Source organism: Sinohyriopsis cumingii, chromosome 9, assembly GCF_028554795.1.
Source record: "Sinohyriopsis cumingii isolate HCF-2022 chromosome 9, ASM2855479v2, whole genome shotgun sequence".
Lineage (NCBI taxonomy): Eukaryota > Metazoa > Mollusca > Bivalvia > Unionida > Unionidae > Sinohyriopsis > Sinohyriopsis cumingii.
In genome coordinates this window covers 45,876,962-45,900,543 of record NC_142969.1, presented here as the reverse complement: position 1 = coordinate 45,900,543, position 23,582 = coordinate 45,876,962, and the positions used below count along the sequence as shown (strand labels likewise).

At 42.9% G+C, this 23,582-nt stretch overlaps 1 protein-coding gene across 2 annotated transcripts in view; it reads left to right on the top strand.

Moving 5' to 3' along the window:
- The first annotated feature begins 344 nt into the window (after positions 1–344).
- The window catches only part of LOC149791732 (beta-1,3-galactosyltransferase 5-like), a 75,187-nt gene continuing 51,949 nt past the window's right edge, over positions 345–23,582 (top strand). Inside the window, exons 1-2 of one of the 2 annotated variants that reach the window (XM_089970229.1) lie at positions 345–433; positions 21,602–21,907. The gene's annotated coding sequence lies outside the window, so the exon portion shown is untranslated. The other variant, XM_089970230.1, reaches the window with a different exon arrangement.

The window sequence follows — 23,582 nt, the reverse complement described above, 5'->3', positions numbered from 1 at the left end:
CGCCCATGCTTCCAACTTAAAATATTAAAAAATATGCTGACGTGTTTTGCTTTGGGGATGTTTCTAGTCAACACTGCATTCGTTCTGTATACTATTTCGTGTAGGCAAATAGTTTTGAAACTAATCTTTTTTTCTGGCTTGCACCAAACTGAAGTTACGGGCTCCGAAATGTACGAATGTTGCGTTTACTGCCTGCCCGGAAACTTTTTTGCTCCTATGCATTGTAATATGATTGACACAAAAGGTAACATAATAAGCCAGTTGCATTGGTGTTATTTAAGTATTAAACTTTGATCCAATCATATTTCGCCGTTAACGCATGTGCCGCATGATCGGAATGTTTTGAAAATTAGTGTTACTTGTATTCGATTTGTGTGGACTTAAGATAATTCTTCTATTGAACAAAAATTCCTAAAGTTGTATGGCGTTAATGGTAAGTTGGAACATACTTTCGCACAAATCGTACGTTTCGGAGCCCGTATCTTCAGTTTGGTGTAATCAGAAGAATTAATGATGATTTGATGACTCGAAAATTATCTCAGGAGTAAAGCAAATCATAGATTATGGCCGTGTGCCTTCAAAGACGGTGATAGCAGAAGGAAATCGAAGGTCAAGCGTGAAACGAAAATGTGGAAGTTTCCTGCCTTGTCTCTTTTATAGTATGATAGGGTCCTATGTCAGACCGGGTCATGGGGTAATCAAAGGTAATTTTGTCACTCGGTATGATTTTTTTTTTTTTTTTTCCTTCAGATTATTATTTTTTGTTCAACATCTAGCTCCAGTCGAGCACTTATGGAGAGACGAATTTACCTGTGATATAAGATTCCCAGTCTGGGTCAGGTATCTCGAATAAGGGACGCTTTATTCCGACATGGAGTAAAGTCTAAAATTACACACTCTACTAGCATAAACAACTTGTACATTTATAGCGCGAATGCATTGTTCAGGGTTGCAAAATCAGTAACGCCCGCAGTTATAAATAGTCGAATATATATCAACCATGATATGGTAGTAGTGAATAGGGGCACTTTACGGACAATGGGAATTAGCATTACAGGGACCCCTGGGTCACTTTATGGACAATGGAAATTTAACATGGCGAAAAATCGTGGGTCACTTTACGGACAAGGGGAATTTAACATGGGAATAAATCGTGGGTCACTCTACGGACAAGGGGAATTTAACATGGGAATAAATCGTGGGTCACTCTACGGACAAGGGGAATTTAACATGGAGAAAAATCGTGGGTCACTCTACGGACAAGGGGAATTTAACATGGGATTTTTTTTTTAAATTTAAAAAAAATTTTTTTAAAAAAAAGGGGTAGGCAATGGAAAGGCTATCTCTTTTCGAGAAATATGGCTGGCCCTGAAAAGGGCCTTTGGTTTATGTTAATATGCCCTTAACATAAAGGGCATTTGCGACATCTTCTTTTCCTCAAACTTCGTCTTACAGCAGGGCCATACATCAGAGTCCTCTTGAGGCAACCTTGTCTCTCTATATAGACTCTTCTTATCCACAGGCTGCTGTTGGTCCTGTGGACAACGGTCCACTTGGATCGGACATACATGAGCATGTCCGTCCTGAACATCATTGTTGACACAAGGGTTGAAGATTCAACGTCGGTCCACATGTTGAGGCTCCGAGAATAGGTGAATCAATGCAGTGAACTGCGCTTATTTATAGGGACAGAAAGGATTGAAACGGATTGAGTTCATTCACCAATCCAAACACGCGTTACAGAATTCAGTCAGCCCGCATCCAATCCGAAGAGAGCAGTCTGTGACGTCACGTAGTCAATATAGATTCGCTAGCGCTTGTGTGCAGTCAATCTATGCGATAGTGATTCAACATGACGGAAACTCAGAAAACGATCCAGTGGGGTGCACCAGCAGGGGAGACCGCCCAAGGGAACCCGGACTTACTTTCAGAAGAGGTGAATTGGGATTTTGTGGATTTTCTCTCCTCGCAAGAATTTGTTCCGGAACCTTCGTTACCTTCTTCATTACCGCAAGTGGAGAATTTTAGACAGAGACAGAAAGAAGAATTGGAGAAATTTATACAACGACAAAAGGAAGCGGAACAGGCTTTTCTCCTACAGCAACAGCAACAAGAAGAAGAGGTAAGAAAAAAACAACAGCAAGAAGAAGTAGCAGCAAAGAAACAAGAGGGTGAAAATCAAACGGTCACGGTACTGTTGGACATTTTAGCGGAGTTAAGAAGTCTGAAACAAATGTATCAGACTTCTTTATCACGACCGAAGAGAATACGACCTTCCCGAGCCAAACATGTCAACCCTGTGACTAAGCCTACCGTACCACCCTTAGTGATTTCAACCCAATCATCATCATCATTACGCAGTCCAGAAGTAGGCCTTGGCCGTGGCAAAGGTTTAAGGCAGTTAAAATTGATTGCTTAAACTCACCCCTACACCATGAAGAAAAAAGGCCCTTTTCAGGGCCACCCACATTTCTCGAAAAGAAATACAATTTCAATTTGCCAATAACTCAAAAAAAAACTCACCCATGTTACCCTTATAGTACGTGTCTGTGTATGAGTGCGTGAGTGTAGCTTCTTATTTTAAAATCAATACTCAAAGACTCTTACCTTATATCATTCATTTATTCTTTTCTCCATTTTTTACAATCCAATTCACAATTCACAACACAACACTTTAATAAAAAGTTCATTGATTTCTCCTTGTTTAGTCTCTCTGTTTTTTGAATTTCTTCACCGTCACACTCTTTTCCTCTTCTTCCTCCTCGCTTTCTTCCCTTCTTCTTTTTTTCTCCTGTTTCTTTTTCTTCACCTGTCTTCTTTCTTCCTCAGAAGAATCCCTCTCTTCCTCTGAAGAATCCCTCTCTTCTTCTGAAGAATTCCTCTTTTCTTCTGACTCCTCTTGTTTCTTTTTTGGGCAATCTGGAGACCAATGTCCTTTTTCTTTACAATAATAACAGGTATCTTTACTTTTGTCTTTTTTAGCTCCTGTTTTTTGACGGTCTGGACACTCTGAAGACCAATGCCCTTTCTTCTGACAGATATAGCAAGTATCTTGACTTTTATCTCTAAAGGAAGGAGAGTAGTCCGTAGGCTGGTCTGAAGAGAATTTTCTAATGACCCCTCGTAAAGCTCTGACGAAACGTTCCATCTGGTTAGTCTCTTCCATCGTTGTGCTCGGCTTGAGAGTGAAATGAATAGTGAAAGGACAAGACACACACCCTTTTATATACGCTGGTCTGCTATGACTATAAAGTAGTTTATGGTGTTTGAACTTGAGTCATTTGACTTTTTGCTTTCAAGATGAAACGATCCCATTCATTCGAGAAGAAAGAAGAAGAAAGTAAGAGGCAGAAACGTGATCTATCGCCTCGTACCAGGGCTGAAATCTTGGCACAAATTCATGTCAGTGATTTTGAAGAGGACATGAGTGAACCAGAATCCGAACCCTCTAAACCAAGTCCACCACCCTTTGTCAACCCTGAAAAGTACTATTCCATTCGAGAGACGGAAAAGCGCTCCTCTAGAAAATTTAGAACCACGGCTTACAAATACACGGTGAAGTTTAAAGATTTCAAGGCTGAAGTGCCGTTAGAGAAAGCAGAAGTGTTCATCACCGAGGTGTGGGATTCTTTGCTCACTGCACTCAAGCGACAATGTCAACCCAAAGAAGACGATCGCTTGAGACTTTCCATACAACACGACGGTTTGAAATCCCCTGTTTGGATCGAGTTTAGCACCCCTGCAGAATTGACTGCTTCCAAAGTCATGGACAAGATTCAACACGTACAACAATCTAATGATCAGTTTGACATCACCGATGGTAAAGCCACACTGGACATGACCCACGTCTCTCCTCCTCAAGGGACAGGACGCAAAAAGATGTTATTGGTGGACGACCTTCGCAACACCAAAAAGAGTCTCGTCCGAATTAACAACCCTCATGACCAGATGTGTTTAGCCCGTGCCATCGTGGTGGGACGAACCTATGCCAACAAGAACGACACGGTAGAATGGAAAAGAACCTGGGACACTATTCAACGTTCCGACCGAGCCAAACAACGAAACGAAGCAGAACTCCTGTTACAACAAGCTGGCCTGTCCAAAGACACACCCTGTGGCATTCCTGAGATGGAAAAATTGCAAGATGCCCTAGCTCCACGATACACCTTGAAAGTGCACCCTCAAGAAGTGCGCGGACCTCTATTGTTTCGAGGGCAAGATTTTAAGGACGGAAAATACATTCACCTTTATCATCACGATGAACATTTCGATACCATTACCAGTATCACTGGATTCCTGAGATATGTTTATTATTGTGAGAAATGTGACCATGGTTATAACAATCGAGAGCAACACAAGCATTGCGGATCGAAATGCTCAGGATGTTTGGCCTCTTCACCCTGTCTGAGCGAAGAACCAGTGCCTTGTTCCACTTGTCTGCGCACGTTTGTCAGCCCTACCTGTTACCAACAACATCTAAAAACGCAAGGTTCACAGAAGAAATGTGCTTGTCAACTCCTGAGATTGTGCCCTACGTGTGAACAAGTCATATGTACCAATGCTGCCAAGGCACACGTATGTCGAGGAAAGAAAAAATGTCACATTTGTCACCACATCGTGGACTTGGAACACCAATGTTACGTGCAAAAATACCAACCCCCACCAGAGAAAGAGGACGGTCACAAGAAGAAAGGCAATTTCATCTTTTTCGATTTCGAATGCATGCAAGAGACCGGCATTCACATTCCTAATTTCTGCGTGGCTCATCGAGCGTGCGAGAAGTGCATTCAAGAACCTATCTTCAGTCATTGCCCTCACTGCAGCAAGATTCCTGGAGGGCGTGAAAAAATCTTTCGGGGACCGAACACGTTAGCCGATTTTGCCCAATGGGTCTTAGACCCCGTCGACAAGACGTGGAGCCAAGAGGACATCGAACGTTACGGAGATTGTCATCGTCATGCCACGGTGATGGCTCACAATTTCTCCGGATACGATGGACAGTTTCTTCTCAGATACTATACGGAACAAGGCACCGAGCGTCCTAAAGTCACTTTGAACGGAGCCAAAATCATTTTCATGCAAGTGGGACAAGTACAGTTTAAAGATTCGATGAGCTATTTGGCCATGCCTTTGAGTCGAATGCCTAAAACGTTTGGAATGACAGAAATGGCTAAAGGGTACTTTCCACACTTTTTCAATACGGAAGCCAATCAACATGCCGTTCTACCCCATTTACCTGAGGCTCACTATTACGACCCCGACAACATGCGTACCGAACAACGAGAAGCTTTCTACGCTTGGTACCAGATTCACGCCTCGGACCCTTTCGACTTTCAGGAAGAAATGCTAAAGTATTGTCGTTCCGACGTGGACATTTTACGACGTTGCTGTGGAAAATTTCGAGAACTGTTCATGGAACACGGAGGGGTCGATCCTTTGAAAGAAGCTTGCACCATTGCCAAAGCGTGTTCCTTAGTGTATCGACAACGATTCATGCCTGAAAACACCGTGGCTGTCATCAGCCCTCAAACGACCCACTTTGTCAAACGTCAATACTCGGTCAAAGCCCTACGTTGGTTACATTACTTGTGCGACAAGGAAGACAAGTGGATTCAGCATGCCCGCAACGGAGGGGGCGAAAAGACCATCGGAACGTATTCGGTCGATGGTTGGGACTTAGAAAACCCCAAGATCGTGTACGAGTTTAACGGTTGCTTATTTCACGGATGTCCCGTCTGTTACCCTGACCGTGGCACTAAAAATCAGTTTTTGCAACGAACCATGGAAGACTTGTACCAGGACACTTGTCAGCGACGCCTAAAGTTAGAACAGCAAGGATACCAAGTGGTGGAAATGTGGGAACACGAGTACGATCACCGTATGAAAACCGATCCCGAGTTTAAACGCCTCGTGGAAAGTTACCAGTTCATGGACCCGCTGAACCCGAGGGATAGTTTGTACGGAGGAAGGACCAATGCCACCTGTTTGCTGTACCAAGCCGACGAAAAGAAAGGAGAAGAAATCAAATACTTGGACGTGTGTTCGCTGTATCCCTACGTGTGCAAATATTGTCGCTTTCCTGTAGGGCACCCGCAATTGTTAACGGAACACATCGACCTGAAAAACATTCGACAATACGAAGGCTTGATCAAGTGCAAAGTTTTGCCTCCCACGAACCTATACCATCCCGTCTTACCTCACCATTGTCAAGGCAAATTGATGTTTCCCTTGTGCCGTACTTGTGCCGAAACGTGCAACCAAGATCAACCTTGTCAGCACAGCCAGGAAGAACGGACCTTGACGGGAACCTGGGTCAGCGTAGAATTGTTCAAAGCTCTGGACATGGGATACCAACTGTTAGTAGTGTACGAAATTTGCCACTTTCCCAAGACACAACAATACCACAAGGGTGATCCCAGTCAGAAAGGCATTTTCGCTGACTACGTGGATGCCTTTTTGAAACTGAAGAAGCCAGCGGCTATCCCTCCTGGTGTCACACTCCCGAAGACCAAATACAATTCAAAGAGAAATACTATGAACAAGAAGGCATCACTTTAGACCACATCGAGAAAAACGAAGGCAGGCGATCGTTTGCCAAAGTGATGTTAAATTGCTTGTGGGGTAAAATGGCACAACGACCGTGTTTACCCAAGACGGAATATTTGACAGAACCTTCCCGCTACTTCCAGATGATTCACGACAAAACCAAATACATGAAACACGTGGACGTCGTTCGAGAGAATTTGATCTTGGTCAATTACGAAGAAGATCTGGACTTTGTACAAGACGACCCTTTTGGAAATGTCATCATTGCGGCTTACGTGACAGCCCATGCTCGCTTAAAATTGTACGAAGCTTTAGAACTGTTAGAAGAACGCGTCCTGTACTTTGACACGGACAGTTGCATTTACATCCATCACCCGATTCAACATCACCCTAACATCTAAGGAGACCGTTTAGGAGCCTGGACAGACGAGCATCCCGACGACAAGATTCTAAGTTTCGTCAGTGGCGGTCCCAAAAATTACGGCTACGAATACCGGGACAAACAAGAAGAAGTGCACACGACGTGCAAAGTGAAAGGACTGACTCTGAATTATCGTACCAGTCGAGTGGTCAACTTTGGGGTATTGAAAGAAGCCTTGCAATCGGGAGAGGATGGAAACTTTAAAGTGACCACTTACCAACCGAACAAGATTGTACGTTTACCCACTCACCACATCGTCAGTCGACCTTTGGAAAAAGTCTATCAAATCGTGTACCAGAAGCGAGTGAGACTTCCCAATCATTTCACCTTACCGTACGGTCACGTCGGTATTGGTCTGTATATAAAAAAGGAACCCTAGGCAAGATCGATAGTTCATTGTGACTACCAAGACCGAGCGAACAAGATGAATACTTTGAAAGAGACATCGTTCCAGTTTGGGGATTGTAAAAAAGTTGTATCTTCCTCTAGTGTGACTAATACTGGATGGATAAGACCCATGCATTGCGACGGAAAATGTCCGGAAGGAAACTGCGATTGTCCATGTGGTTACCATTGTAATTGCGTAACGGAGTTTGCAGACGAGTGCGATTGTGAGCTTTGCGATGGATACGATGCTGTACCTTGTGACCTGAGCGATGCCGTAAAGCATCATGGGAACTTTGTTCTCACTGCCCCTGTCATGGAAAGTGATGCTGTGCGTGTCAAACCTGAGGGATGCGAAAGCGATGCCGCTCGTCCTTTTAGACATTTTACCGGGTTTAAAGGGGAATGTTCACCTTCACGTCTACCCCCCTACGGATGTCATCCAGCCCTGAGCAAACTCCTGTTCCTGTCACCCAACCCTCATCGAAACGAACCTGTGAAAAACGAATATTCGTTCCCTGTGCGTTTGTCGGAATACTGCGACTTTGAAAATCGTCTTCAATCGTTCAAAGGAAAATGGCCAAAGTATCTGGGAGGACCGACCCCCGAAGAATTAGCCAGAGCCGGATTTTTCTACTTGGGCGAAGGAGATAAAGTCAAGTGCTTCAGTTGTGGTGTGTCACTTCACCACTGGGAACCGCAAGATTCGGCCTACGTTGAACATGCTCGATGGTCACCGAATTGTCATTACTTACCTTTAGTGGGACCGAGACATTGAAGTAACTTTTTTACCATAATAATCTGTTCATGGATACTTTACAAGAGAACATTCGTGCTTTGCCTGTGGAGTTGAGAGAACGCATTTATCGAGAGCTGGTCAAAATACAAGTGAAACGTAAAGAACAATTGCATCCGTTACGTCACCGGTGTTTGAACCACTGGTACCTGAAGGCTATACAAGGACTGATTCAATTGAAAGTGTTCCATTGGACAGACATTGATCAACGATCCTCTAGTTTTAAAAAGGATTGGTTTGGTATGGACGATTGTAGTTACATCATTGTAAACGTACTGCATCGAATTCCAGAGGAAGAGTTAACGAATTACCAACATCTTTCACACAATGTCAACTTGGTGAAAGAGGAAACTTCTGAACGAATTGTAATGTGTAGATTAGTGACTCAACGATTTAAATTCGACACTGAAGTGAAACCATGTTTGTGCAAAGAGTACATTTCTTGTGTCAGACCAAAGAGGATTTAGTATGACCTATTCATGGATACTTTACAAGAGAACATTCGTGCTTTGCCTGTGGAGTTGAGAGAACGCATTTACCGAGAGCTGGTCAAAATACAAGTGAAACGTAAACTCAAAGTGATTCATCCGTTTTTAAATTATGCTCTGTTCCAAAGTACAAGAAGACTGATTATGAGTGGATATTACATTAGGCACAAAGTTAAACGAGGCTATTGGCTACCACCCAACGATTCCAAAAACAGTGTATATACTTATGGATACTTTACAAGAGTACATTTTGGGCTTGCCTGTGGAGTTGAGAGAACGCATTTACCGAGAGCTGGTGAAAATACAAGTGAAACGTAAAGAACAATTGCATCCGTTACGTCACCAGATTTTTAACCACTGGTACCTGAATGGTATAAGAGAACTGATTCGTCAGAAATTGTTTCAGTGGTCAGACCTTGTTCAATACTTCCAGGCCCCCGATGATTCACGTGTTGATCATTTTGGTTACTGCGAGATTCACCTAGAGCAACCCATTGAGGAAGACGAGGTAAAGGATTACCAACATATTTTACGTGGAATCTACTTAGCGGAAGAGGAAACTTCTAATCGAACTCTGACGTTTCGGTTACAGTATGCAAGATTTACATTCCCAACTGGAGAACGAAGATCACTGGCTAGAAAGTACGTGTATTCTTTTCGAAACAAAGAGACTATAAAAACAGGCTGCTATGCCACGACTTATGTCGTATGTCATCCAACAGATTCCGTGGAAGGAACTCAATGACCATATTCAAACCGTGGATCATTACCATCGATTATTACAAGAACTGTATCCATTCAATTTGGGACGACAAGTGGTGTGTGTCTTAGTGACTTGTTTTTTGGGATTTCGTTTACCAGCCGATTCTTTGTGGACTCTTTACGATCAGTACTTACCACCTCCATGGCCTTAAATGGTCACAAAAAACTCCTTTTGCTCAAAGCCTTGCGTTTTCATCTGGATACTTCTCGACCTCAACAGGAAAAAAAGATTCGTCAACTTTTAGCTACCCAAGACGTGTATGACGATGTGTGTGTAGCTTGTGACTTACATCCACATTGGACAGATGTTCGTGATTGGAAAAAAGGGGGTTTTGAAGATTGGACCCAAGAAGTGGCCCAGTATGCACAAGAGTTGTTCAAGGAAAAAAGTTACTTTTCAACCTGTGTTAGTGACAGTGCCAGAAGAACCCGTCACCGAGAACAACCACTCGCTTCAGGACAGGACTGTCATGGACATGCCTGAAAGGTCATTCCGGGAGGACACTTGTGTGACAATACCTCATGTAGAGACTGTAAGAACATTACACACTGTCCCTAGGACATCTTTGTTACCCAAAACATGTTGTACAGACACTTGTTTATATTCCACTTTGATTGTTATGATGTGTTTTTTATTCCTGTACATCACTATTTGGGTTGTATGTATTTTTCTCTTTCGTGTTCATATTTGAAACATTCAATAAACGTGTTCTGAAAAAAGTATATAAACTCTTGTCTTGTTTGTTTTTCGTGTCACAAGTGACATTTCTCACACCATGGCTACCTCTGCTGTCTCTGCTCCCTCTTCCTCTACTGTCAAAGTCATCGACGAACACTTAGATCGTGCCAGTTGGGAGGCTTTGTATCTTCGCCATCCCTTTAACATGCTCATTGCTGGACCTAGCGGTTCAGGCAAAACCGAATTCGTCAAACGTTTGATCGAACATAAACATCATTTGATCGATCGGCCCCCTCAACGGATCGTGTGGTGTTACAAAGAGTGGCAATCGGCGTACAGCCTCTTGCGAGAAAGTCAAGGCGATTCCATCGTGTTTGTGGAAGGCATTCCTAAAGAAGACGACGTCATCGTCCCTGACTCCCGTCTAACCCATTTGGTCATTTTCGACGACATGTTAGGAGAAGACGAAGAAGAAATTAAATTGTGGTTCACGCGCAAAGGGCATCACCGTAATGCCAGTGTCGTTTACATCACCCAAAATTTGTTTCAACAAAGTAAAGCCCATCGCACCATCAGTCTCAATGCGCATTACGTGGTCTTGTTTAAAAGCCCTCGAGATAAATCGGAAGTGCAAGTCTTAGCCAAACAGTTAGGAACGCCTTGGCTGACTCAGGCGTACGACGATGCCACTCAAACGCCACACGCCTATTTACTCGTCGATTTGAAACCTACGACCCCCGAGGATTTGCGATTTCGTACCCACTTGTTTCACCACTGGTGCCAAGACGGAGGGCCTGTCCTGTACACGTCTCCGTCCTCGACTTCATTTCACTCCCCATGAAAAAAATCTATAAAAACCTCAGACCCTTTTTCGTCTGTCTCACACAGTGTGAACATGACGTCCCTTCAGTCGCATCTTCCCGTCAAATTGATTCGTGCCTTGTATGGCATCAGTCGAGAAAAAGATCCACAAACACGAGCCCGTGTCTTAGAAGCTAGTCTCAAAGAAGTCTTACGATGGTTCACGGTGACGGCACGTCAATTACTCCAAGGAATCATTCAGATTCCTCATCAAACCCAACGCTTTTTCGATCGAAACAAAGTCGCTTTGGTCCAACTGGCCGATCCCCGCATCGACACTCAAACCAAAAAACAAATCATTTTGAAACCTGGAGGGAGCGGTACTCTAGGAGGGGTCATCATTCGCTCACTCTTAAGATGGGATCCTAATGCCCCCAAAGTTATCCCCAAGACAAAAGTTCAACGAAGCCCCAAGAAGAAAAAGAAAAAGACCAAGTCCCCAAGAAGAATAACTTCTCCAGTGGCAGGACCCTCCTCTTACCAGACACCACCACCATCACCTCGGAAAAAGAAAAGAAGCCCCCAGAAAAAGAAACAGAGAAAAAGTCCCCAGAAAAAGTAAAGTCCACAGAAGAAGAAAACTAGTCGCAAGAGAGGCACTTCGGCCAGGACGCAACCTTACACTCGCAAGCCACGACCTGCCACAGCGTCTCCGGCAGCCTCACGTTTGTCCACTTCTCCGTTGATGTCACCAGGAACTGAAGAGTACTTGGAGACGTTGATCACACCAAGAACTTCTCCGTTGATGACCCCCAAAAGAACTTCCCCAGTGGCAGGACCTTCCAATTTAGCGGCAGTGGCTGCTGCTCACAAAGTACCTTCTCCCAAAATCAAAGTTCAAGAAAGATCGGGCATGTTACAAAGTTTACTGGATTTGTCCAAGCAAGAACTGGCTCGATTTAGTCCGTTACGTACCCCTGCACGACGTGTCATGCCTGTCCTCAAACTCATAAAACGTAAAGACAATCAGTGGCGACGCGTTCCAGTATAAAAAAGGCCTGTGACCGAGTAGGGTATCAGTGTTTTTAGGTGCTCCTAAAGACTCAAAGATGTCACCCTCCAGAAAACCCCAAGGAAAGAAAAGGAAAGGACTACCACCACGTTTAGCCAAACATGGGGACCTGTTATCTGTCCTGTCCAAAGCTTCTCCACCCCTACGAAAAAAACTCATTCAAACGGCCTCCAAAGAGGTCATCGATGCCGTGTGCGAATGTTGTTTGAACGTTTTGAAAGGCACGATCCCTTTGTCCAAACACCAGAAACAATGCTTAGGCAAACATCGTCACGTTCTTCGGAAAATGGTTCAAAAGAAAATTCCCATTCGTCAAAAAATGTTGGTCCAACGTGGAGGCATTTTACCTCTCTTGTTAGGCCCCATACTGAAAGGAGTCTTGGGAACCATGTTGGGAGGACTGATGGGAGCAAGATAAAAAGGCCTTCGGAAGTCCCAAGATCTCAGAATTCACCCCTGACAACCCCATGGAAGGACGAAAACTAGCTTTAGTGCCTTACAAACGATGGATGGAATACCATCGGTGGCAAGAACAACGCACCCCGCATTTACCTCCCAATCCCAATTTGAGCGAGATGTCCCAGTTACAACACGAATTGCAATCCTTGATGGATCGCCAAGATTTGTCCGAAACAGAAAAATCGCAAAAGTACGGTCAACTCTTGCAACGACTGCAACTCTTTCACCAGAAAGCTTTAGACGAAACAGCTCTACCCACTCTAAAAGATTTTAAGACCTTGATGAAAAGTCCAGCACCATCATCATCATTACCACCACTACTACCATCCCCAAGGGTCACCAGAGATGCTACCCCACAAAGACCTGAGGAAGAAGAGACGCGCGAAGTGTTTCAAACACCGTCAGCAGCTCCCATTTCGAGTAAGATTGCAGCATCCTTATTGACCCCGTCCCCCACACCCCAACGAGAAGAAATGAAAGCTTGGGTTAAAAAGATGATGTCCACGCCTCCTTCGACAGAAGTGAAAAAGAAAGAAGGGAAACCAGAAGCGAAAAAAGAAAAGAAAACCAAAGCCATTCCATTGCCACCTCGACCTCCATCACTACCTTCGACTTCTACTCCCGTAGCCCATCGGACACGTAAATCCGTTTCCAAACCACCCTTTCGACCCACCCAAAGTAGCATCACCGAAGAGTGGGTGACTTATTAACACACCAACACACAAAAAATAAAAAATGGAAAAAGTCTTAGCTAGCATTTACTACGATCCCTCGCATCCTGCAGGTTACGCAGGAGTTCAAAAATTGTATCGTGCTGCCAAAACGCGACTGAAAAGTCTCCGTTTACCTCAAGTGCAACGATGGTTACAAGAACAAGCTACCTACACTTTACACAAACCCATTCGACGCAAGTTTGCCAGAAGTCGCACCCGAGTGGAAGGTATCGATCATCAATGGCAAGCCGATTTAGCCGATGTCTCTCATTTGGCCAGCTACAATCGTGGTTACAAATATTTGTTTTGTGTTATCGACGTCTTTTCCAAATTTGCCTGGGTCGTGCCTTTGACTTCCAAATCCAGCAGCGAGTTAGTGCGAGCCCTGCAACGGGTGTTGAAACAAAGCGGTCGTCGCCCTCTTCGATGGCAAACGGACAAAGGCACCGAATTTCTGAACCAAGCTTTCCAAAAAGAATTAAAGAAACGTGACATTCATTTTTTTACCACCGAGAATCCCGAAACCAAAGCCAGCATCGTGGAACGTTTTCAACGCACTTTGAAAGAACGCATGTGGAAATATTTTACGCATCACCACACTCTGAAGTACATCGACATCTTACCGCACCTGGTGCAAGCGTACAACCAATCTTACCATCGAAGCATCGGACGTGCCCCGCAAGACGTGACTCCCGACAACGAAGTGCTGGTGTTTGAGCGCCTGTTCGGTACGTCCCCGACGAGGGCTGTCCCCAAGAAAAGTGGAGAGTTGACCGTAGGAGATTGGGTGCGCATTGGCAAAACCAAACGCACTTTCGACAAAGGTTACTTACCTAACTGGACGACCGAATTGTTTCGCGTCACTGGACGAGTACATGGCCGTCATCCTGCCGTCTATAAATTGGAAGACATGAACGGAGAAGTACTCAAAGGAACGTTTTATTTGCCCGAGTTACAACGTGTCACCAAAAAAGAAGACGACGTGTACGACATCGAAAGCATTCTCGAACGCAGAACCCGTAAAGTGGGCAAACGACGTGTCAAAGAAGTCAAAGTACGTTGGAAAGGATATCCACCCAGTTTCGATTCTTGGATCGACGCTTCGCAAGTCATCGACTATAAAAAGAAGAAGTGACCATCATGCCCTTTCACACAGCAGCAGACGCAGCTACGTCGACCAGTCCTTCTTCCCCTAGTTCTTCTGTGCAAGATTTACAAAAACAACCCTTGTGGGTGTGGTGTGGAGAACGTGTGCCTAAAACGCAAATCGTCTTTTTCTGCCAAATCTTCGTGGTGTATTGTGTCATCGGGGCAGCCATCGCCAATTTGAGTTTGCAACAAGGAGACAAACAATTGTGGACCATTTTATTGAGCAGTTGCATCGGTTACCTACTTCCCAATCCCTCCCTGAAATTCTCCTCGAACGGGAACGTTGTGTCCAGTGCCAGTGTCAGTGCCAGTCACCACTCCAACCACAACCAGAACCCCATTTTGGGCGGAGACACGCCTCTGACATCCACTAACCCCTCGGACAGCCACAGAACTCTGGAATTATGAGTCACCAAAACCAATTTTACTTAACTTTACCCAGTGACAGTTCCATGGAGGTGTTTCCCAACAACACGTTGTGCTGTTACACGGCCAAATTACCTCAAGCCATCCCCTTAGATCACGAAGCCCATTGGGAAGTGGCTTTAGTGGAAATGATTCACCCAACCCAAGTCAAGAATGTCATTGCCCAGCAAAATACTTTTACGGTGGAAGTTCATGACAAACAATTGCAAGAGGAGTTGGATAAGATTGGCACATCTACCAATAAAACCTATAATCAAATCACTAAAACGACCACCTACAACTTGTTCATTCACCCAGGCTATTATTTCAGTGGTCATCATTTGGTCAGCGCCATAGCCTCCAGGTTTAATGGCGTGTTTGGGGAAGCTTTTAAGATTGTCAAGAACAAAAGTGACACCATGGAGTACCACAAAGTAGCTCGTCGCTTCTTGATGAAATTTGAACGGCCTAAAATCGTAACCATTGTATTTAGTCCTGAATTGTTTGACATGTTGGGCGGTGACATGGATATGAGGAAGGAAGTAGAACAAAAAGGCGAATCATCAGGCATTCACGACAACGATTCTTTTGCCAGGTATTTTCGTACCCCGGTAGAACTGAACCAAGGACTGAATTTGATCTTTGTGTACTCCGATATAGTGGAGTACAACGTGGTGGGACACACCTCCGTACCGTTACTGCGTGTCATTCCTTTCAAAGTGGATTCTGCCACAAACGCTGACGAGGAAGGTGGAAACACTTACCACCTCCACCGCGAATTTGTCCATCCTCACTATTTACCGGTCAGCAAGTCGTATTTGGACACGGTCAACATTACTATAAAAGGAGATTTGGGACAAAATATTCCATTCACCAAAGGAAAAGTCACGGTGAAACTCCATTTTCGAAAACGGTTCTCTCACGATTCGTAAGTAAGTCATGTATCCAGTGTACCGAGGGGTGGCTCGACAGCGAGGACACGGTTTAGGAGACATGTTAAAATCGGCCTTTCGTTCGGTGGCCCCGGTGTTGAAACCGATGGTGACACGAGGATTGCACGCCTTGAAAGATGCGGCACTGACACAAGGCAAAGAATTTCTCCAAAATGTCATCATCGACAAACAAAACCCTAAAGAAGCCTTCATGAGGGCAGGCAAAAATGTCTTGCTGCAAACGGGCAAAGACATTTTGGGTCGACGAGACACACCTATAAATGCTCTGCACGCTACCGAGTCAAGCATTCAGCAAGGACAAGGCAGAAAGAGACGAAGAAGAAGAAAACACCCTTTCACCAGACTTCAAGCGAGAAAGGCCAAGAAAAGAAGAACCGTTCGAGACTTAGACGTTTTCGATTATTGAGACACAGCAACAAAACAAAATGATGCACCGAGAGTCTTGCGCCTGTTCCAAGACGGAACTGGATCTGTTTGCCATGCCCCCCACCATGATGACCATGCAAGAATCCCAATGGGTGGAATTTAATCCCATCTCCTCTTTGGCCGATTCTGCTCCCATTGAGTTTGACATCAAAGGACAACCCGAAGATTACATCGATCTGAATAGCAGTTACTTGTACTTGAAAGTCCAAGTTCTAGATAAGGGAGGAGATATTATAAGCGGCGAAGAGAAAGTAGCTCCGATCAACAATTTCATGCATTCATTGTTCAGCTCAGTGGACTTGTACTTGAATAACAAACTGGTTAGCAGCAGCATGGATACTTACCCTTACCGTGCCTACCTGGAAAATCTCTTGACGTACGGAATAGACGCCAAGGATACTCATCTCAATGCCTGCGTGCTATGGGAACCTGACGAAGCGGGCGAATTTGATCAAACAGGTCTTGAAGCTGACCCCAAAACAAAAGCAACCACCAATGAGGGATTTGTAGAACGAAGAAACAGAATCAAAGATGGACAGAGTTTAGAACTGATGGATCGTTTGCATTTGGACATGTGGTTACAAGAGAAATATTTGCTGAACGGGGTCAATGTTCGCTTGAGACTGAATCGCAGCAGTGCCGCTTTCCATTTGTTGGCTGATGCTGATGCTACTGCTGTTGGCAATCCCAAAAGCAAAATCCTAGAAGCCAAACTCTACGTACGACGCGTAGAAGTGTTACCTAAAGTAGCTAACGACATCAGTCAAACGTTGAGCAGAACGACCGCCAAGTATCCCATCCGACGCGTGGAAGTGAAAACGTTCACCATTCCCCGTAACAATCAATCCATAACCGAAGATCATCTGTTTCAAGGACAGTTACCCAAACGTTTGATCCTTGGTATAGTCGAGAATGAAACCTTCAACGGAGCCTTCGCTAAAAATCCTTTCAACTTTCAACACTTTGGCGTGTCCAAGATCGAAGTCAGTCGCGATGGCAAGACCTTGTGTACCCGACCTTTCGAACCTGACTTTGATCCCACAAAGAAGAATTACTTGAGATCGTACTTGTCCCTGTACGAAGCCACCGGCCAGTTAGGAACCAACACCAGTCACGGCATTACGTACGACGATTACGCAGGAGGTTATGCTTTGTGGGCTTTCGATTCGTGTGGAACTTCAGTTTAAAAAGCCACTGGACGATACAGTGAACGTCATCCTGTATGCAGAATTCGATAATACCATAGAAATCAACAGTTTGAGAGAAGTCATTCTAGATTATTAGAAAGCCATGGAAAACTGTTGTCCCTCTTTACCTAGTGGAGAAACTTTGGAGATGGAATGTAAGGAGACCGTGGAAGGAGAAGAATCTCAAGACAAAGACGAAGAAGATATCATGATGAAGTCGAGATGGCCAGAACAAGAAGCCCATTTAGTCTGCTGTTTTGCCAAACACTTGGTCGACAAAATGACGGAATTGATCAAGAAAAATTGTTATGGATGTCAAAACGATCATCCCAGTCAAATTCAACACGATAAATGCCTGATGTTGAGTCAAGAAGAAAAATTGGACGAGTATCTGGACGAAGCTTGGAGCCTCATCTCGAACAAAGACGTGTTGCACCAGTGGTATAAAGACTTGCGTGAACATTCTTGTCCACCATTAACGACTCAAGAGATCCATCGTATCGAAGCTCTCCTGAATCAGAGTGAGGAAACAGAACGAATAACCGTTTATTCGTCAGACATTTTCAAGCAAAAAGTCAGGATCGAATTGACGACGTATTATTACCTGTGAAGAAGAAAAAAACACACAAATCAATGGATACCTGGGAACTTTATTACCTTTTGAACCACAGTTCTTATACAGCTTCTTGGAATCCTGTCGTCTGTGCTAAAGATGAACTCCCTCATCGCAAACCTAAAGACCATCAAGCTTACGTGATCAACACGGACGACAGTCATCTCCCAGGAACCCACTGGGTAGCCGTCTACTTTCCTCAAGAAGGATGTGTGGAATATTTCGATTCGTACGGATTGCCCCCTTTGGAAGACGATATCATCGACTTTATGAGAAGAAATGCTCAAACCACCCGATTCAATAATGTGAAATTACAAGGCACAGATTCCTTGGTGTGTGGACAGTACTGTGTGTATTTTCTGCATCATCGCAGCCTGGGCTATTCCTTAGAACATTTAGTGACTCATTTCGATCCTCGTTCTTCTGCTAGAAACGATGTGAAAGTAGATCGATGGTTTTGTGACCATTATGCTTATCTTTTGTCTCAAGCTAGGAAACGTAGTGTCCATCAATGGCCTAATGATTTCCAACAGTGGAAATCACAATTTCATTCACAACGTTGTCAGCCCTGTTCAAAGTAGATTGTATATTGAGAAAAAAATGTTTGTGATTTGAAAAAAAAATGTTTTGATGTTATAGTGTTGGATTATTGTTAAAAATGTTGTTGTTTAGTGTTAAGTGATTTTTGAATAAAAAATGTTGTGTTTAGAAAAAAATGCCTTTGTCTTTTGTTTAGCTAGAAGAATGTTGGATTGATGCTCTTTCATTTCTTACTATCCCTCTCATGAACGTTGCGGCTCGAAAACCGTGTGGGGGATGTTTTCCTTCACGTCCGCGCTTTGACTTTAAGAACCGGGTTGTTCCCAGTCTAGCCATCCATTGTCGACTCATCCTCCTAAGAAGATGTGCTCCAAACTAGCTAAGCTCAACGAAGCCTACGTGAATCTGCATAGGGTCAGACACAGTCTGATACCGAAACCAGAAGAAATAGAGAATGTGAGAATGTTAAAAATCACTGAAGACCTGATAGAAGAGCTCTTCAGAGAAGAAATGAACAGGGAGAAAGAAGAATGGACAGAGAAGTACAGACTTCAGAGACAGCAGCAACAGCAGCAACAGCAGCAACAACAGCAACAGCAGCAGCAGCAACCTGAAGCTGACAGAGGCTTTGTCGATTGTCGTATCGACACCAAAGAATTCTTCTTCTCTTTCCGAAGAAGCAGACCTATTGCCAGAAAGTCTATCCTCAGAGGACATCGCATTCTTAGAAACTAAAAAAGAATGCCATAGCAAAACAAAAAACAGCCCTTTTCAGGGCTACCCAATACTCTAGAAAAGAAATAACTATTAATTTGCCAATGTGTAGGTAGAGTAGTGTGAAAATAAACACTAACTCTTTCTTAAAAAATGTGAGGGTATGAGTTTGTGTGTTTGTGTGTTTGAAAGTGATAAAATAGGTTGGTGTGGATAGTAGATTAAAATGATGTTAGTTTTTTTGGCTGTTAGAGGTATATATTTTAGGTTAGATTGGATTGCTTTGCGTATGTGGATAGTCAATTGAAGTGATTTATAAAAAATTTTAAAATAGTAATGGGTAACATAAAAAAGTGAGCGAGTGTTTCTTTTAGGTCCGCGCGTTGTTGTTGATTTTGGTCATGATCCAGGTAAGATCAATTTCATGTTATATGGGGGATGTTTTCCATCACGTCCGCGCTTTCACTATAAATTGAAACTCGCTGGGCAGTCTAGCTACCCTTGTTGATTGATCAACAGTAAAAAAATGAGCAACAGACTGACTAAATTGATGGAACTTCAGATGCATCTGGAGTATGCCAGATACCTACTGAACGAGCTGACTGCGGAGGCCCTTGTGGAAGAAGTGAGAATAGAACAGGAGGAGGAGGAGAGAAAAATGAAAGAAGAGAATGAAAGAAAGAGAGAGATCAGGTGTCACCCTATGATGAACCCTGTGTGCAAGGTGATACCTGAGGCAAGGACATCTTGCCAGCCTGTAGCTGAACGACAATCACAACGAAGACAAAGACAAAGAAGACAGAGGGAAGAAGAAGAAGTGTTCACTATTCCGCAAACGGAGGAGTGGGATAGTGAAGCCACTCACCCACCGTCTGCTCTTCAAACAAGTCATGTGAATTGGACTAATGATTGGAGTAGACGTTGTGTCTGTGGTGCCAGACCCGGAAGGTGCCACCATTAACCAGGGCCTCTGAAGTTAAAAAAACAGCCCTTTTCAGGGCTACCCAATACTCAAGAAAAGAAATAACCATCAATTTGCCAATGTGCGTAGGTAGAGTAGTGTGCATATAAACACTAACTCTTTCTTAAAAATGTGAGGGTATGTGTTTGTGTGATTGTGTTAGTAAGAGCTGAGGTATGTTTGTGTGAATAGTAGATTATGGGTTTCTTAGCGTATGTGAAGAGTATAGTTAGGGTTTTATTATATGAAAAAAGTAGGGGGATGTTTTCCTTCACGTACGCGCGTTGTTGGGTCATGATCTAGGTAAGATCCATTTTATGTTTTTTAGGGGGATGTTTTCCTTCACGTTCGCGCTTTTCGTATAAGAACCCACAGTGTTGGTCGTTCAAACCATTCTGCAAAGAATAAAAAGAAGATGGCGTCAAACCAAATGGACAAAATACAAACCTTGCAAGACGTTTTAGACAACTTAGGAATAATGGAACAGATGCTAATAAGACTGGTTGAAGACCATTATTCCTATAGTCCCCATCGTGTAAAGATGGAAATTAACAATTTAAGAAAAGCAAAGGACAATATTAGTGGTGTGATGAAGGAAATAAAGGAGGAGAAGGAGGATGAAGAGGAAAAGATAAGAATAAGAACATGGAACGAAAAAATTGAAAAAGAAGAGGAAAATGAGAAGAGGAAGAAAGAAGAGGAGGAGGAAGAGAAGAAAGAAGAGAAGGAGAAAAAAAAGAAGAGAAAGAGTGTTGGAGATAAAATAAGAAGTTGGTGGAGGAAAAGAAGAAATTAGAAGAAGAAAACCCAAAGGCCCTTTTAAGGGCCAGCCATATTTCTCGAAAAGAGATAGCCTTTCCATTGCCTACCCCTTTTTTTAAAAAATTTTTTTTTAAATTTTAAAAAAAAAATCCCATGTTAAATTCCCCTTGTCCGTAGAGTGACCCACGATTTTTCTCCATGTTAAATTCCCCTTGTCCGTAGAGTGACCCACGATTTATTCCCATGTTAAATTCCCCTTGTCCGTAGAGTGACCCACGATTTATTCCCATGTTAAATTCCCCTTGTCCGTAAAGTGACCCACGATTTTTCGCCATGTTAAATTTCCATTGTCCGTAAAGTGACCCAGGGGTCCCTGTAATGCTAATTCCCATTGTCCGTAAAGTGCCCCTATTCACTACTTATGGTGAATAAGCAACTCTTCGATGCGTTAACACAAACACAGTGTGGAAGGAGTTATCAGCATAGTTAGCTCTGCATATTAATGGTGCTGTTTTGTATATTGTATCAAGACAGTGTACTACCCATTTCAAGTGGACTGGTCCGACCTCTTTATTTCTGTATGTGACAGGTAGTTTCGCTTGTTTATATAACACCGTTACCACGTGTAAAAGCAACTTACAAGAGCATTTCCTTTTACCGCATATAAAAGCGATTGTGATTACACGCAATGCATTGTCACTGCTGGTTTGATTATGAATCAACACAAGCCGATCACATATAAATACATTGACAATTTTTAACTTTTTCAGCTAAACCAGTGACATTATCCAAGGTTGTGAAACAGTCTCCTATGCCAGGTTCGAGGCCAAAATAATGACGATATTAGTCCCTACGTAGACATCCATTTTGGTAGACAATCGGTTTCTTATCTACTTGCCCAATTCTGAGTACAAAACTTGACACAACATTGGATACTTTATTGAATTCACCGCATATCTGCATGAACGGTACATGTTAAAAGCTTTCCTGCTCCTGACCTTAGAGGCGGCCGGTGGGAGTGTTCGTAAGAGTAATCCGTGCACCCTTGTGTCATCGTGAGAGTTCTACCCAGTGAGGTAAGATAATAAATGTTGAATTGATACATGTTACAAATGCAAACTGTATATGTGTACATTAGCTCAGTTCAAAAGGTGCCAATACGCACAGGGGCTCGTTACAAAAAAGAATTAGCATTTTCCGTCAATGAATCGAGGGTTGGGGGTCTAACCTGTAACAATATAACACAAGGAAGACAAGAGTCTGCGCCCCTCGATATTTCCAACCCTGCTAGTTTATACTAATTTCGTCTGCTAATGTCCAGCTTAAGCCAGTTCTAATCAATGATGGTTCAATTTTCAAAGCTCGATACACTTTGTACAGTTTCTAACAATCGAAGAAAATGCAACAATTGTTCGCCGACTTTGACGCCTGGATAAGTATAAGCAAGGAAGTGCCGTTTGCTTTCAAATAGTCTTGGATTTCACCATTTTCCAAGTTAGTTCTTCAAGTCGGACCAGCATGTCCTGCCAAACCTGATTCAAACAGAAGCTGTACTGGAATTTCGAGTAGCCTACATTTCCAACGGGAATCCATTCAACTTATTTCACTGAATTGACCCAATAATCCATCCCCCCATAACTAGAAAGGCAGAATTGAGTTTGATCAACATAGAAACAAATTCCATGCACAGTCATTCACAATACGACTCTAATTTTCAACTTTATGTAGACCAAAATACAATTCTTGTGCATTGCTGAATCTAGGGTTATGAATGTATTTTGGAATAAAGCATAAATTAAATTACATTGTTTCTTTTAATGTCTTTTATTATTAAGTGCTAGTTAGTTTAAAATATCAGCATATAATAGAAAAGGTTACTGCATTTGTATGGGAAAATATGAACTCGTTTTTCTGCAAAATATTTCACTCCGCAAGGTCGTGCAATTTTTGCAGAAAAACTCGTTCATAGTTTCCCATACAAAGGCAGTAACCTATAATTAGTTTACATCGATGTCATACCCTCTAGTTTTCATCTTTTTACAAAATCATTTTATCATTGCACTGAGCTGACTGAAGTTTGTGAACTCAGCATCAAGTAAACAAAGTTTGGTCGGATATTGAGTAGGCTGCCTACGTTGTATTTCGATATGCGCTGAACTATATGCGCAGAAAACGTTGTCCTGATATTTCATTGATCTCTTTCTTTCCTTTATTTTCCACATGGGATAGTTAAGTTTATATAGGATAAGATCACCATCGTGACCACTGTGTATTATATTTAAAAGAGGTAGGGAATTATTCCTAGTAAGAAAGCTAAAACTTCGCACATGATATATTGAAACAAGTTGCATGGTAGGAATTTCTTGCAGATGGCTCATATTTACTGTGCATAAAGTAGATAATTGTGTTATAACTGAGGTTTGGGATAACTAATATGAAGACAGAAATTTAAGTCTATTAAATATGTTCACCCAATCTTTACAAAATACTTTTGTACAGTGATGGAAGGACTAAATTTCGACTATTCCTAACTGTATCATTTGGAAAATATTTAAATGTTAGTTTTGATAAATAAATTTATTATATTTTCATCAGATTTAATTTTTTAAAGTTGTCGTTTTTGTTATGGAAGTTTCAAGTACCCCATAGAACTCGACTGATTCTTGGCATTTATAGGTCTGCGAGACTCTGCTCCCTGTGCGACAAACATGAACCGGTAAATGAGTTTCACTATTAATTTTAAATGCACTT